Here is a 13,946-nt window from a genome sequence, read left to right on the forward strand (position 1 = left end):
TAATTACTAGTCTGGAAGATATAAATATGCCTTTCAGTAAAGACAGTATGGACTGCTGGAAGCTTTGGCCTTATATATCTCTACAGAACTCTTTTACCTAGCAGACATCTTTTTAATTCAAACAAGATTCCAGCTCCAATATTTACTGACAGCAGAAAAAAACCTTCTCTGCCTATTTGCCCTGTTTAATCAATACAAGGTACATATATCTGAAATTGAGGAATATGAGGTACTTTTATCAGTATTTTTAGATTTCTCCAAGTTGTCTTCATCTTTAAATAAGCCATCCAACATGATATACAAAGTCCTGCATGTTCTAGACAGTATAGCTCCTCTAGCATATTGTTTTTATTGGTATCTGAGTAAAGAACAGTCAAGCTGTCGGTCCCAGGTATGATAACAGTCCCACTTATTACTTCCTGTTCTGCTGCTGCGTGTTGTCACAGCTCATGGCGTTACTCTCTCTTTAAACCCTTCTTTTGCACCAAATCAATTCTGGAAGAATTCAGTAGCATTTGCAATTTATTCCCAGCTTGTAGCACAATGCATGTATGGAGATAGGACATTTTTTCCTTCCCACAGCAAGGGCATCAAAGTTAAAACTGAAGCTATTCCACACGCATGTGTGTGTGTATAGACGTTTGTACCAACTCAGCGCCCACCCCGACTGGCTGGACATGCTCGGATAGGAGCGTTTCTGTCCCTTACTGTGGACTGTCTCCCAGTGGGGTGAAGAGCAACAGGCAAGAGAGATCAATCAATTCAGGAGAAAGAAAACTAATCAAAAGTGACAGTGAGTTGAAAGGACCTGGGACTGGCAATGCAATACAAAACTTTCCATTTTTCAAGCGATGAAAATAAGTCCAAGCAACATAAGTGGAGACTACTATTTAGTGGCCTGAAAGAAGTGCATTGATGGATCATAATGGGACTCCTTATCATAAGGAAGGCAATTTATTTCACCACAAGCAAGAATGAGGCAAGCATGAAGTCTAACTCCTTTCTAACTCTTTGAAAAGGTCTTCCCATAGTTAAGGAATATACTGGAATATGAAAGAGAAATTTGTGCCTGTTTTGAGGATAGAAGACTAGTGTTTTGCAACACTCTGAGCACCAAAATTCACTGAAATCACTGATACCGTTGTGATTGCTCATTAACAATACACATCTTTCAGCTGACATTTTTCATTTGGACCTTGTGAAAACCACAAATCAAACATTCATAAGAAGGTATAACTTCAGCTGAGAAAAGGTCTTTAAAAACAAGAAAGAAAATAAACCTTTGATAAAATAATTGCTTCTACTGTTATTTTTTTGCTATTGCTTCAAAAACAATTTCTCTTTCTTTCTTTTTCATATATCTGGTGTCCTGCTGTTGCGTAGATGAAAGGTCCAGTCTCTTTAAAATTTCATGCAGGGCTCTTTAGAACATCTCAGTTTTAAATGCCCATGGCAAAGACAACAAAATGTAGCAGTAAATGGAAAGCTGATAAAAACCCCTGTTTATATACTTTATAAAAGGTAGCATGTGTGATATATAAGGTATACTTTCACACGCCAGCATAGTGGTGATAACTATTTTTAAAACACTGAACCACATAACTTATATTCACCTAAGCATTGACTACAATTCAGCTTCACAAGACCTATCTGCAACTTATCAAACCAAGGTACCACACAATTACATTATCTGGTAAGAAAAGCTTTCTCCTCCTCCTACCTCAAAGCAGGGGTTCTTCAAGCATTGCGCTGCCCTGATCTCCGTGGCAGAGGACACACCAGCATGGGCACCCTAAGAGGCGTAACGCATGCACTACCAATGTCAAAGAAATCTGATTATTAGTCACTCTCCAACTCCCTATTAGCTTCGACTATCCATCTTTGCCCATTAGTGCACACGTGAAGGCGTGTTGCGTCTCCAAGCGTTCGACCCCATGCCTATGGAGGTGAACACACGTGAACTAAGGCGGTCTGGATTTTTACATGGACCACTCTAAGAACAAGCTGTTTCCAAACTCTCTAAAAATGCCTCATTTTATTTTCTAGAAATAGAGCATACTCCTATTAGGAAGATAAATAGATTTCATTGACATTCTTTCCAAATAGTTTTGCCACTCACATATAACAGGGTTTTACCAAATTCAAGGCAACAGGATTTCCTAACCTATTTCAAAGTTTTTAAAGTCCATTAGCCAGTGCAGGAACCACTACCATCTGAAGTAGCAAAAACTTGAGTCAGCCAGGTCTGTGTGGTTTAGTAGTAGCATCTTTTTATATCTAATAGATCTAAGGTATTTTTCCACAAAGTTCACTGAAATTAAAACTGGAAGCCACAACATCTGATTCATATCTCTCTCCTATTGCTGCTCTTACTTATAGTGTTCATAATTCTTAGCACTTTTTAGAATATATTTTTTAATTCACTATGGATTTGAAGCATAAGTGAAGGTGCGACCATCTGCGGTGCCAAAGCACTGAGGGAGGCAGACTCCCACCGTCCACTGAAATATGAACACTGATAGAAAACTGGAATGAGGGTAAAACACTGCAGGTATTTGTGCAGGTTCAATAAAAATATTCTAGCAGTTCTCATCAAAAAAAAAAAAGGTCTATTGCATCAAAAGAGCAATGCAGCAAAGACCGTGACAAGAAAGAAACTCCTAAGCAGTTACTGAAATAGGCCCAAAGTGGATGAGCAACACACGAGGCAGAACATCTTTTGTAATAAGGAAAGATGAGCATGCCTAAAGACAAAGGATCTGTGAAATGCGGGTTATAGTATTAGTTATAATGCACTAAATACAGATGCAACAAAGATGGGTGACAATCTTCTCCATTAGGAATAGTTTTAGCTGCATAAACTCATTACAGAAGTTACACTCTGAACACTACAAATGAGAAGAACAAATAACTGTATCAAAATGGGTGAGACTGATGGTTTCGGCCCTCAACATCCTGAAATAGAAAATGTTACACGGCAAAAGTTGCTTGCATTAATCAAAAGTGATCCGCTAGCTAATCCCAAAACAATAACAATGACTGATCACACAGTAAGATCAGTTACGTCATAGAAGTCATGTGAATGGCAACAAATCAGACTCGGTTAACCAAGATATGTATCTATCATAATCTAGAGGCCAGGTTTGCAGAGCACTATACAACATCATCCATAATGAGAAAAGAAAACTAAATGTGTATCCCAACAAACTGCTGATAGTTATGCGTTTCCTGGAAAAAAAACAGAGAGTAATCCATGCCCCATCACTAGCTCTGTTATAAACAGCATCTGGGGAAAGGTCACATACATACGCAGGGAGATGCGAGGTGACATAAAAGCTATAATTGATGCGAAGGCACTGGCCAGCTTACACCTCAAAACCAGCCTGAACTGGACATGGACCAACCGTGACACCTGCACTCGTGTCTCAGCGAGCCAAGGCTGTGCAGGCTGGCAAGGGCATTTTCTCAGCTCAGTGAAAAAGAGCACATCTAATGTTAAAAGTAATGGTAAAATTTAGAAGCCAAGAACAAGAGATTTAAAAGATTAAAAGAGCAAACTGGCCACCTATCATTAGGCCTGCACAACTTTACAAATTCTACAGTAAGTGATGGAACAGGACACAGGATAACTAGGAAAATAGTAGCATGGATGCAGAAAATACTGCATGTTTTATAAGATACTACACAGAAGCCAAACTCAAAGTTCAGGTAATCCTAAATCAGTGCAAAGGAAAGTAGGAAGTCCCTCATTTCTCTCCATCCATCAGTAAACCAGGACCTAGAAATACTAATGATCACACATGTAAGGAGTCCTCTTACCTTTATCTCAGTATCCGTACCCAGAGAGAGAGTAATGCCAGCTGGCAAAGGAAGACAAAGAGGAAACATAGCCCAGTAAGCCTATTTTGGGGGATTACAATTACTTAGATTACTGCTTGCAAATTTGAGCTCTATATTATTAAATGCATATCACAAAAAAACTTCCAACTTAGAATTATTTCAGTACTTATGCACAAATACTCCAGCTTGAAATACTCAGACCTGCTTTCTATAAGAGCCACTTCTATTGCCTTCCTTGTTCAACGACGACTGTGATACGTACTAAATTTGAAATTCCACCTCCAACCTTTTTTTTCCATTATGCACACATAAGGAATTTAAAAGGAACATTATTTTCACACTAAGATCCAGATTTTGAATTATTTAAAGAAATATATGAACAGATATCAGGCAAGAAAAATCAGCTTTAAAAAACTAAAGAAAGGTGTAAGTAACTGAGACACTAACAAAACCATTTTTGTTTTAGTGTTTTTATCAACTCTTCAAAGATGATTAATAAATTAAAGCAGCAAATAATGGACATTATTGGGAAGTCACATTACTTTTATTTTAACATATGCATGGACTTCCAAAAGTTAAAAGACATTTTTTGCAGAAGGCATTCACTGAAGACCAATTTCAAATACTTCTGATTTAAACTAAATCCTCATTTTGCTTGGGCTATATCAAGCCTTTTATGCAGCTACATCTGAACACTTCATATTCTTCTGACTGAAGTAAATCCGGGGACCGAACAGGGAAAGGTGGCTTTCAGCAAAAGGGCCAGCACTGAGTCAGGAGGGGTAAGCGGGGTCTGCCTCCGCACAGATCGCAACCTCATCCCACTTTTTCCTGCCAGAGCCAGGTTCTTTGCCTTAGCTAAGGCAAGGTCACTCTTATCTTAATAAATCCTGGAAAACTACCAATTCCCAGGTGAGTTCCAGCAGACCCCTTTGCTTTGTAAGATTTAAACAAACTCATTCATCACTCAGAATCACTTTTCGATATCTCTGTCTCAGTTGTGGTGGACACTCTGCTTTGGGCTTTTAAAGCTTAAAATAACATTGAAGATATTGCATGATGATCAGCTCAATGCAATATTCCTGCCCAACTAGTTTCTGTAAGATTATAATATAACGGAAGGTGTAAGTAAATCTCTTCTTTATTCATTCCAGACTTTAAGCAAATGAGAAGGATAAACTATGTTCCCTTTGAAAATCATGTATGTGGTATATAATGTACTATCACACTAGAAAGAAAAATCTTAATACAAAATGAAAAATTCAGTTCTATTTTCTATAAATAGGAAAGAAGTAATTTAGGGTTATCCTTTTAGCTCATTCATGCATTATGGACTCAATAGATTAGTCTTGTTTCTTAATATGACATTATTATTAATTAGACATGGCATGGCCAGGGGCAGAAAACGATTAGAAGAAAAAGCAAAGATCGAAATTTAATGTATTCTAGTCCACCGGATTCTGTTCACTACCCATATAGGTCTTTGCCACACTTAATTTGCCCAGAATACTTTTCTAGTCTCTAGACTCCTCAATAGAGGAAATAACAAAAGAAATACATTTACGTCCTTTAAAGCAGAGATGGAGAGAGCAGTGGGTTGGATCCCTCCACATGAGGCCCTATGCCAACCACTGAATCGCTGTCCTGAAAATACTAATCATCTTTTGCTCTGCAACTGTCAATGGGTTCGCATCTAAGTCACCTTTAAGAGACTCTCTGTACATCAGGACGCTGCTGTTGGAAGCTACACTTCCAGCCCGTTGCAATAGGAAACGATCTCAATCCAGTACTGTTACATAGACAGAAAAAATATTTTCCTTCAGCAGGGCAGCATTTGCGCATTTCTGACCAGATGAGCTCTTCCACGTGGTTAAGAGCTTGGTGAATCTGGGCACCTCCTTTCAGAGGGAATTATTTCTTGCTGCAAGGACTCTTCTGTGTCTTTTTCTAAAAAGTTAGCACTGAACTGGCTGCAGGTGGGAGGAGCGACGCTAGTGCCGTACCATCTGCCACAACTATGCTGTGGCCTCGTTTGGGCCAGGGTAAATGAGGCTGCGGAGCAGCTCTGCTCGACACCCAGGAGAAAAATCTCGGCGTTGGGCCGCTCGCTGCTCATCTCCTCGGCAGTGCCGGCTACTGTGGGAAATCACGTCATCTTTCGCAGGACAGTCCACCTGAGGCACTCATCGCAGTACATGCACAGACAACCCACCTAGTGCTGACATCAGGATGCCTGTCGGATATAGCTTTTATCTCCTTTCAACACCTCCCTCTTTACACTGTCTTTACCTTCGCAAGTTCTCCCTAGCATCTGGATGAAGTTTGGTCGAGAAAAGCTGGAAGTCATTGATTTAGAGACACAGCAGGGAACTTACCCATCCTCCTATGGACGCAGCCATAGTGTGAAGGGTCTTTCGAAGCCCAGATTATTCTGGATTTGGAGGTGCCACACAGTAATTAGCTGTTTTTTCCAACACTCTTCAGTAAGCTGATCAGAGTTCGTTCTTTCTTGAGTAATCTCATCACTCATTTAAAAACTTTTGTAACATCCAGAAGCAGGTTTTTAAGAAGTCACATGGCGATAGAGTTGGGATACCAGGTCTACCTGAAAGAGCTGTACCATGAGAGAATACATCAGCGTGCTGAGCGTGATTTATCTGTTTTGATGCTAATTAAGAACGTTGGATATGGACTTTTTTGTTCTGAAGGGCGCCCGAGACAGTGATACGGGTTCTTTTATAAATTAATACTTTTTTTTTTCTCTCTGACAGCCAAGTAAGAAGGCTTCCTGTGGTTAAACTGTGAAATTAAGAAAGCTCTAGTACCTCCATAAGAGACAGTCAATGTAGTAAGACAAAGTAAAACACATGTGTGAATCAGATTTTTCCCTGATCGAAACAAGAACTTTGCAGTGGTTTCACATTCACATTCATTAGCAGACTCGGCTTTGCCCCATTCCGCAGGCACGCAGTGTGTCCTCCGGCCCCTGCTGAGGCCACCCTCATTTTGCGTGGCACAATGCTTCACCTGCCATCACCGCATTTAGCTACAAAACCCTGCTACCACAGACTCACTGCTTTTGTCACTGTGAAGCTTAGGATAAAAGTTGTGTGCGCTGGAGTCCTATATCGACCTGTGGGATCAGATTTTGCTCTTACTCCCCAGGATGGGATTATAGATTTCAATCATCTTGAGATGTACACAATAATAATCTATAGTCTTAAGTGAGAAACAAAGGAAGTTGCAAAAACGCTATTGCAAGTCTCTCTAAATATATATCTATATATCTATATCTATCACTTGAGGTTTAAAAAAGTTGAGAATACTTGCTACTGTGACTGAAGGGGAATTAAAATGTAAAAGTAAGCAGCACCAGTAATGATATCCTTACAATAATTTGCTATTTTGATAAAAACATTAAAATGTAGCAAACTCTCAGCAAACTCTTCTCTTTTTATTTATGTATATTCTCATCACTTCCTAAATCCTGCCTATAGTTACATGTATGGGTATGTATGAAATACAAATTCTTAAGATATAAAATATTTACAAGTCTAATGACTGTGTATTTCACTTATATACACACCCAATAATAAAAAGGAGTATATAGACGCAACAAAAACATCATGCACCTACTAAATGAGAAAGCAGAAGCACCTTGACAGCAATAGGAATATGCTAATCTTTTAGGCATCTACATTTACTAAATAACTAAGTACTCCATTTTATGGCCTAATCTGGACTGTGCATTTGCTTAGCTAATTCAGATTTATTCTAAAGTACAAGGCTGTGCAATTTTTATCCACTTTTCCTACAAATCAAATATGTGGAGCATGTTTGATTTTTATCTGACTATTTCACATAAATAAATTTTAGTAACTGTTTTTCCTCATCAATGGGTCATACAGATCATGAGCTCATTTTGTTAAGATTTTCCACAAAACAAACATTTAGAGAGCTGCACATGATACAGAAGAGGTTGAAACATTATTTTAGTGAAATAAAGCTTTATTTCTCTAAAAATTACATTTTTACTGCAATTGATTTTACTTATGATTGTAATTTTAAAGTTGAATTAAATGAAGCCCTCTTTACTATAACATTTAAGTTTATATATGTAACCCTAAGTGTTCATGAAGGTCATTGTCTAGAAGGCAGACCCATCCCGAATAGCTGATGTGCCTAATAAGACCATTTATAACACTTCCATGTAAGCTTTCAGAAGTATGATAACCTACCATGCAAGCTGAGCCAATATGGCGGCTCTCATGTCTAGCCAACAATTGTGCAAATAAAATGTCCTTGTTTGTTAGTGGAAATTTCTATTGCCTTTTAATTCAGTTCTTGTGAAAAATATCAATCTGAGTAACAACCTCAATGCATTCTGGAAATGTTATTTGTAGAAAACTTACTCCTATATACAAAGAACTCCTTTGTCTCCCAGAATGAATCATATAAAAATACTCATCAGCATTACTGTAAGCCAGACTTTAATCTTAAAAGATAAAACAATAAAAGCCTAATATCTCCAAAAAGTTATGAAAAATCAAATGAGGATATATAATTTTTGCCACATATTAAATTAAGTCTATACAAAGCTCATTGTCCAAATTCTGCCCAAAAATTTGGGCCAGCACCTCAATTCCTGTAAAATCAGGATAATCTTATTGATATTAACAGAACTGTGACCATTTATACTAACTGGCATTCTTCCACACTTGCAGTTTTGACCTGTGTATTCAGATCCCTCATAACAATGACAATTGGATTGTCAGTTATCACACTTAATATTAAAATTATCATGAGCTGAGATAACCTTACCCAAACCTCAGCTTTAAACATTTGAATTACAAAAAAGCAAAACAACAACAATCAAAACGGGCTTCTCTCCTCTCTCCAGTGCAGAACTCCACATCAGAAGAAACACAGCCTAAAATGCCAAAATGCTGAAAGAGCAAGGTTCAGCCCCAGGCAGTTGCATTTTTCTACATACGAGAAAATCCCAGCTTCACAGCTTGCTATTCCCACAGGAGCAGAAACAAGAGATCCTCAGACTTCAAGGACTTTGCACCTGTTGCTGACTCTGGAAGACGCCATGATAACACGAATATATGCGTGTGTGTGTGCGTTTTATATATATTTATACATGTGTATATATTAAAATGTCATGATTTGCATTGTTATCTTGAGATCTAGTCAAAGGGTTATGTGGCTCCCAGTAAGACTGCAGCAGTTATGCTCAGGTAACTGAGGCATTCATCTTTACAGGCAAAAATGCTACAAGAAAAATTCTAACAAACTTCTTCAAGCACATTCTGAAACATCTGAGATATAATTTATAAGCATTATATAAAACATACAATGATATGCTGCCGAATGAAGTTTTTATTGACACTTTATAAAACAAGCTGAACGGTTAAGGTTTTGCCATTTATGACTACTGAGCTTATCTCAATTCATTTTGATAAGCCGTAACAGCACAATGCCTTGCACATAACCCATATTTTATATCTATAAGCACATATATACTGCTATCAGCACAGACAAGAGCAATCAGCTGTCCCTTCAGTGCAGATTTAGCCTAGCATCCAAATCTTAGTTGTACGGTAGGCAGTATGCCCCAGGCTTTTGAGGCAAAAAGAAAAATGTACCCACCGAGGACACAATAAATGAAGCATCCTAATTAGGCATTCTATGTAGTTAGCTTGAATCAGTTTAAAATACATTTTTACCTGGTCTTCCTACATCTGTGTTTTTTTCCTGAATTCTTGACTTCCTGTTTTACTGCCCATATGCTAAAATTCAACTCTTTTTCCATAAAATATCTAATCTAAAAATAATTTGAAACATGTTTATATTAAAAACTTTTACCTTCCCAAAAATAATGTTCAAAAGAAAGCAATCTTAAATGTTAATACAGAGTAAGTAATTGCTCTTGCTTTCATTGCAGATAAATCACTTCTAATCTGAATTTAAAAAAGAAAAAAAAAAAGATCAAAAGTGATATTAATCGTGCTGGCCAGGGAGCAAAAGGACATTCCCAGACATTAACTGCTTTCCAAATATGAAAAACATATTAAATATCTCTCTTAAAACAAGATGTTTTCCTCATGTTTCCTTTGGGGGGAAATCTGTTTAGTGCATTCCTCCTGATGCGAGGCTCTGGCATTATAAGCCAGGTTTGTCGTTCTTCCATCTGCAAAGGGCTGGCTGCTGGGAAACTGCCAGGTTTACTGTGATATCACTCAGTGAACCAAAACTAAGTATAGTAAGCACAGGGCAAAAACGAGTAACAAGTAAATATAGAGAGTTTGTGCAGAAAACTTCTTAATTTCCCGTATGCATTAGAAAGTCCTCATTTGGGTAACTGCGCCTGCAAATACTTTGAGGGGAAAAAATAAAATGTAGTATTTAACACAAGAAATTTACAGAATACAAACTGAACTTGGGCATAATCTAAGATTTCCACGGTTGAGATTTCTCTCCACACCAATGAGGCCATCTGTATCTGCAATTATGAGTAAAACAATCTGGATTTAAGACAAATCTTTCCTGACGCTGCAAATTCTTATGGTGCTTAAATGCAAACACTCTGAATGACTTGTTTGTTCCTGGGTAGATGCCCTCATCGTCGGCGGGTGTGGGTGGCCCAACACGCTCCAGTACCCACACTGAGCACAGCCCTGCTGTGCAGTGATGTATTTGTCTAGCACAGTTGCACAGTAACACAGCCCACATTTCCCAGGTTCAGAAAGTGCCGTGTTCCTGCAGTAGCACCTTCCCCACAGGCCTTTACTGCGCCGAGCTTCGGGTCTAGGCTGATCAGCTGCGCCTGTGACAATACACACATCCTCTTTCTATCCAAAACGTGCCACCCGCACTGCTCCACTTCACTCTAGCTTATCATTGCCGCCTATGAAAAAAGGACAACTGCTATTAAACTACACTGCTGCAGCAAGTGCTGGGTCCTATACACTCATTTGGATTTCATGTCCTAAAGGAAGTGGGGGAAGGTGGAAAGAATCACTAACAGCTTTTAACAAAAATTAAATTTATCTGCTTCTTTTAAAAAATCTGCAACTGTAGTTACCACTTGGTTTGTCCTGAACGTCAATAAGCAGAAGAAAAGCCTTAAAAACCCCAAAACCTGAAAATACTTCCATTACGAAACTGAAATCATCAAATTATTTCCTCTCACCCACTTCTGGTTGTCACTACAGCATATTTGGATCAAACATGAGAACACAGATTTTTTTTTTTTTTAATCATAACCTGTGATTTACGTTCCTATAGGATCAGACACAGAAGGGAGAGAAATGCACTTAAGCAATGAAACTAATAAAATATAATTTAAGATTAATCTCAAATAAGATACGTCAAATCAGTTGTTCTTTCCCGCAGCGTTTTCAGCTGGCACAGAAACCGAGGGGAACGGGCACCGCCTTTGCTTGCCCTGCGCTCACACCAAGAGGTGAAACACATGAGTCCGTGCGAATGAGCTGCCTCAGGCACAGATCGTACAGTAGCAAAGCAATATTAAACCCACAATTTGAATTTATTATTAGGACAAAAAGAAGGGGGAAAAATGATGATCAGTGCTGTGTACTGACCATAAAGAAAAGCCTGTCAAAAACATTACTCTGTTAGAGCTTTTCTTCCCCCTCCCCTCAAATCACTTTTTAACAATTTAAAAAGACACATCCAGAAAATAAGGAAGCTAAGCTTTCTTCCAATAAAGGAATTTTTTGAACTGCTTTTACAGCCCAGACTTTTCTGCCCTCTGGTGGGGGAAAACACTGAGCGCCAATTATAGGGCTGCGTTAAGGGTGAAATTACAGAGCGCGCTGACGGTCGGGAGGCCAGGGAGCCTACACCTACTTCCAGTAACGCCTGTCTGAGGCGACAGCGCACGTTTAATATTTACTGGAATTCTCAATTTCTTTAACGTCCACTTTTATGGTTCATTATGAGAAGATATTTATAAAACTGTAATTTTAGACTGATGTTTATATATCTACCAGGTGCTATAAGAGGCCACGGGCTCGCAGCCCTCACAAACCGCGGTCACGGGACGAACGCTGTGGCCCTTCCACCCCGAGTCTCTCCAGTAGTAAGGCTTCAAATTCTTAAAAGACAGAACTCTAACTTAAAAGAAAGAGATTATTTTGTTTTCCTAAAGAGGCTAGAAATAAAGACTTCTCACCATTTGTCAGTAATTTATGCCACAGCAGAAATCCATATTCTCTCTGCATTTATTTAATTCCCTTTCAAGGCAGCAGCACGACAAACTCAAAGGTCTGAGGCAGGCTGTCAAGCAAAAGCTAAATACAATGTTAGTTAGCTTTGGTTTATGTATTTATTTCAATCAAAGCCAGTTACCCTAATTACTTTTAAAGCATGTAAACTTTGGTCACGTGAATTAGAGTTTTCTGTCAAAGTAATTTTCATGAAAGATCTCTGCCTGGAATAGGCCAATCCACCAGAGCCTGCAACCGTTAGACTTCTTGAAACAAAAGAAATCGTTTTTTTTTCTCCCAGATACATAAAGAAGAATTTTATTAGGCTTTAGTGTATATGTATGATGAGAATAGCAGATGGAATAATTTATTTGTGAAAGAATTGACATATAAAACACAATACCCAAGTCCTCAAAGGACAGGATAGATGTCTTTTAGCAAGAAGTTTTTGGTTTTTTTAAACTTAGAATAAAACACATAGATCCCTCGCTTTCTGAATCTAGTGTCTTTTCCCTATTTTATGAGCTTTTTTTTTTTTTAACAGCATAGCAAAAGTATTTTAACTGATAGCATCTTTTAATGAATTTAGACTTTGTGTATGTTTATCATCTCTTATAAATTATTCTTGCACACCTCAGTGATAAGTAGCACGTAAATCCACTAGATGACGGTAAGCACAATGGAAAATGATAACATTTGCTAGAAAACATATGTATGTAGATCTTTAAAATGTTTCAATATGAAATATATAATGCTTAATTTCGTCGCTACGCAGCACAAGGAAATAAAAAGTGAGTATCATAGGATTTGTAAAATATAAACTATATAAAGTAGCTCACATCAGTATAGAAGTACATTGCCCACTGCAGGTGTTACAAACCCTATTAAAAAAAACGAGTCATCCCTAACTTACCTGCCAACTCTTAAGTTCTATACTTTTGCAACCACTGATGGCATTTAAGTAACCCACAGAATAACAGGATGCAGAAAACACTTCAGCTTAGACACTTTATGTAGTAAGAGGTGGTAACAAAATTCCCTGTGCATCTTTTACATGTCCCATATGGGTATTGACAGGATAGATAAAAATTTGTAAGATGTTTGGTATCACAGCGATAAAAACCCTATAAAGGCTGTCTTTAACTTTTAAGAACAGAGCAAGGTTCTTGAATTTTGTGTGAATATGGTTGTCGGAGTAAAAGTCAGATGTGCCTAATCTTTTGGAGTGTATTCCTTTCTTTGCATTATAACACCAAAAAAGGAACCTAAATCAATTAGTACTGTTCATTGGTTTGCTGCTAGATTAATGCTTAACAACAGAAGGTATATAGTCTCAGAAACATTTTAAAAACAACATCGAGGAAGAAAAAGCAAATATTTAATATATTGATTTAAACTGCTGTTGGAGAAAAAGTGCTGCAGATCGTTCGCAACTTAATGTTTGTGTCTGTACCACGACCTGTCTTGACAACAGACCTGTCACATTGAAAATCCTGTGCATAACTGATGCAATAAAAATAAGCAAAAAGAGAAAAGATAAATAAGTGTGCCTTCTCCCCAACAGTTTATTCTGCATAGCCTGGATTCTCCACTATGAAAACAACAGTTATCCCTGCTCCCAGCAGTATTTAGATAAGCATATACACACAGAATGCCTACAGGCTACAGTTTTTCATTTTCCTCTTGGCCGATCTACAACTAAGCTGCCAAAATAAACAAACTTAGCCTTCCAGTTAGGCTCAAAATGAACCAGCAAACTGAATTTTTATGTCATAAAAGGAAGCAAAAAATAAGCAGGAACAGTTAAAACGCTTAAAATATCAACACTTCCTTTCTGGAAGAAGGGAAAGTAAATTTATGAAGACAAGC

At 38.0% G+C, this 13,946-nt stretch overlaps 1 protein-coding gene across 2 annotated transcripts in view; it reads right to left on the minus strand.

Annotated features, from left to right (window-relative positions):
• ZFHX3 (zinc finger homeobox 3) overlaps window positions 1–13,946 on the minus strand; it is a 752,695-nt gene that overhangs the window by 716,625 nt on the left and 22,124 nt on the right. For both annotated transcript variants that reach the window (XM_068955804.1, XM_068955803.1), the window contains exon 2: window positions 6,216–6,454. The gene's annotated coding sequence lies outside the window, so the exon portion shown is untranslated. The remainder of the gene's footprint in view (window positions 1–6,215; window positions 6,455–13,946) is intronic.

Source organism: Struthio camelus, chromosome 10, assembly GCF_040807025.1.
Source record: "Struthio camelus isolate bStrCam1 chromosome 10, bStrCam1.hap1, whole genome shotgun sequence".
NCBI lineage: Eukaryota > Metazoa > Chordata > Aves > Struthioniformes > Struthionidae > Struthio > Struthio camelus.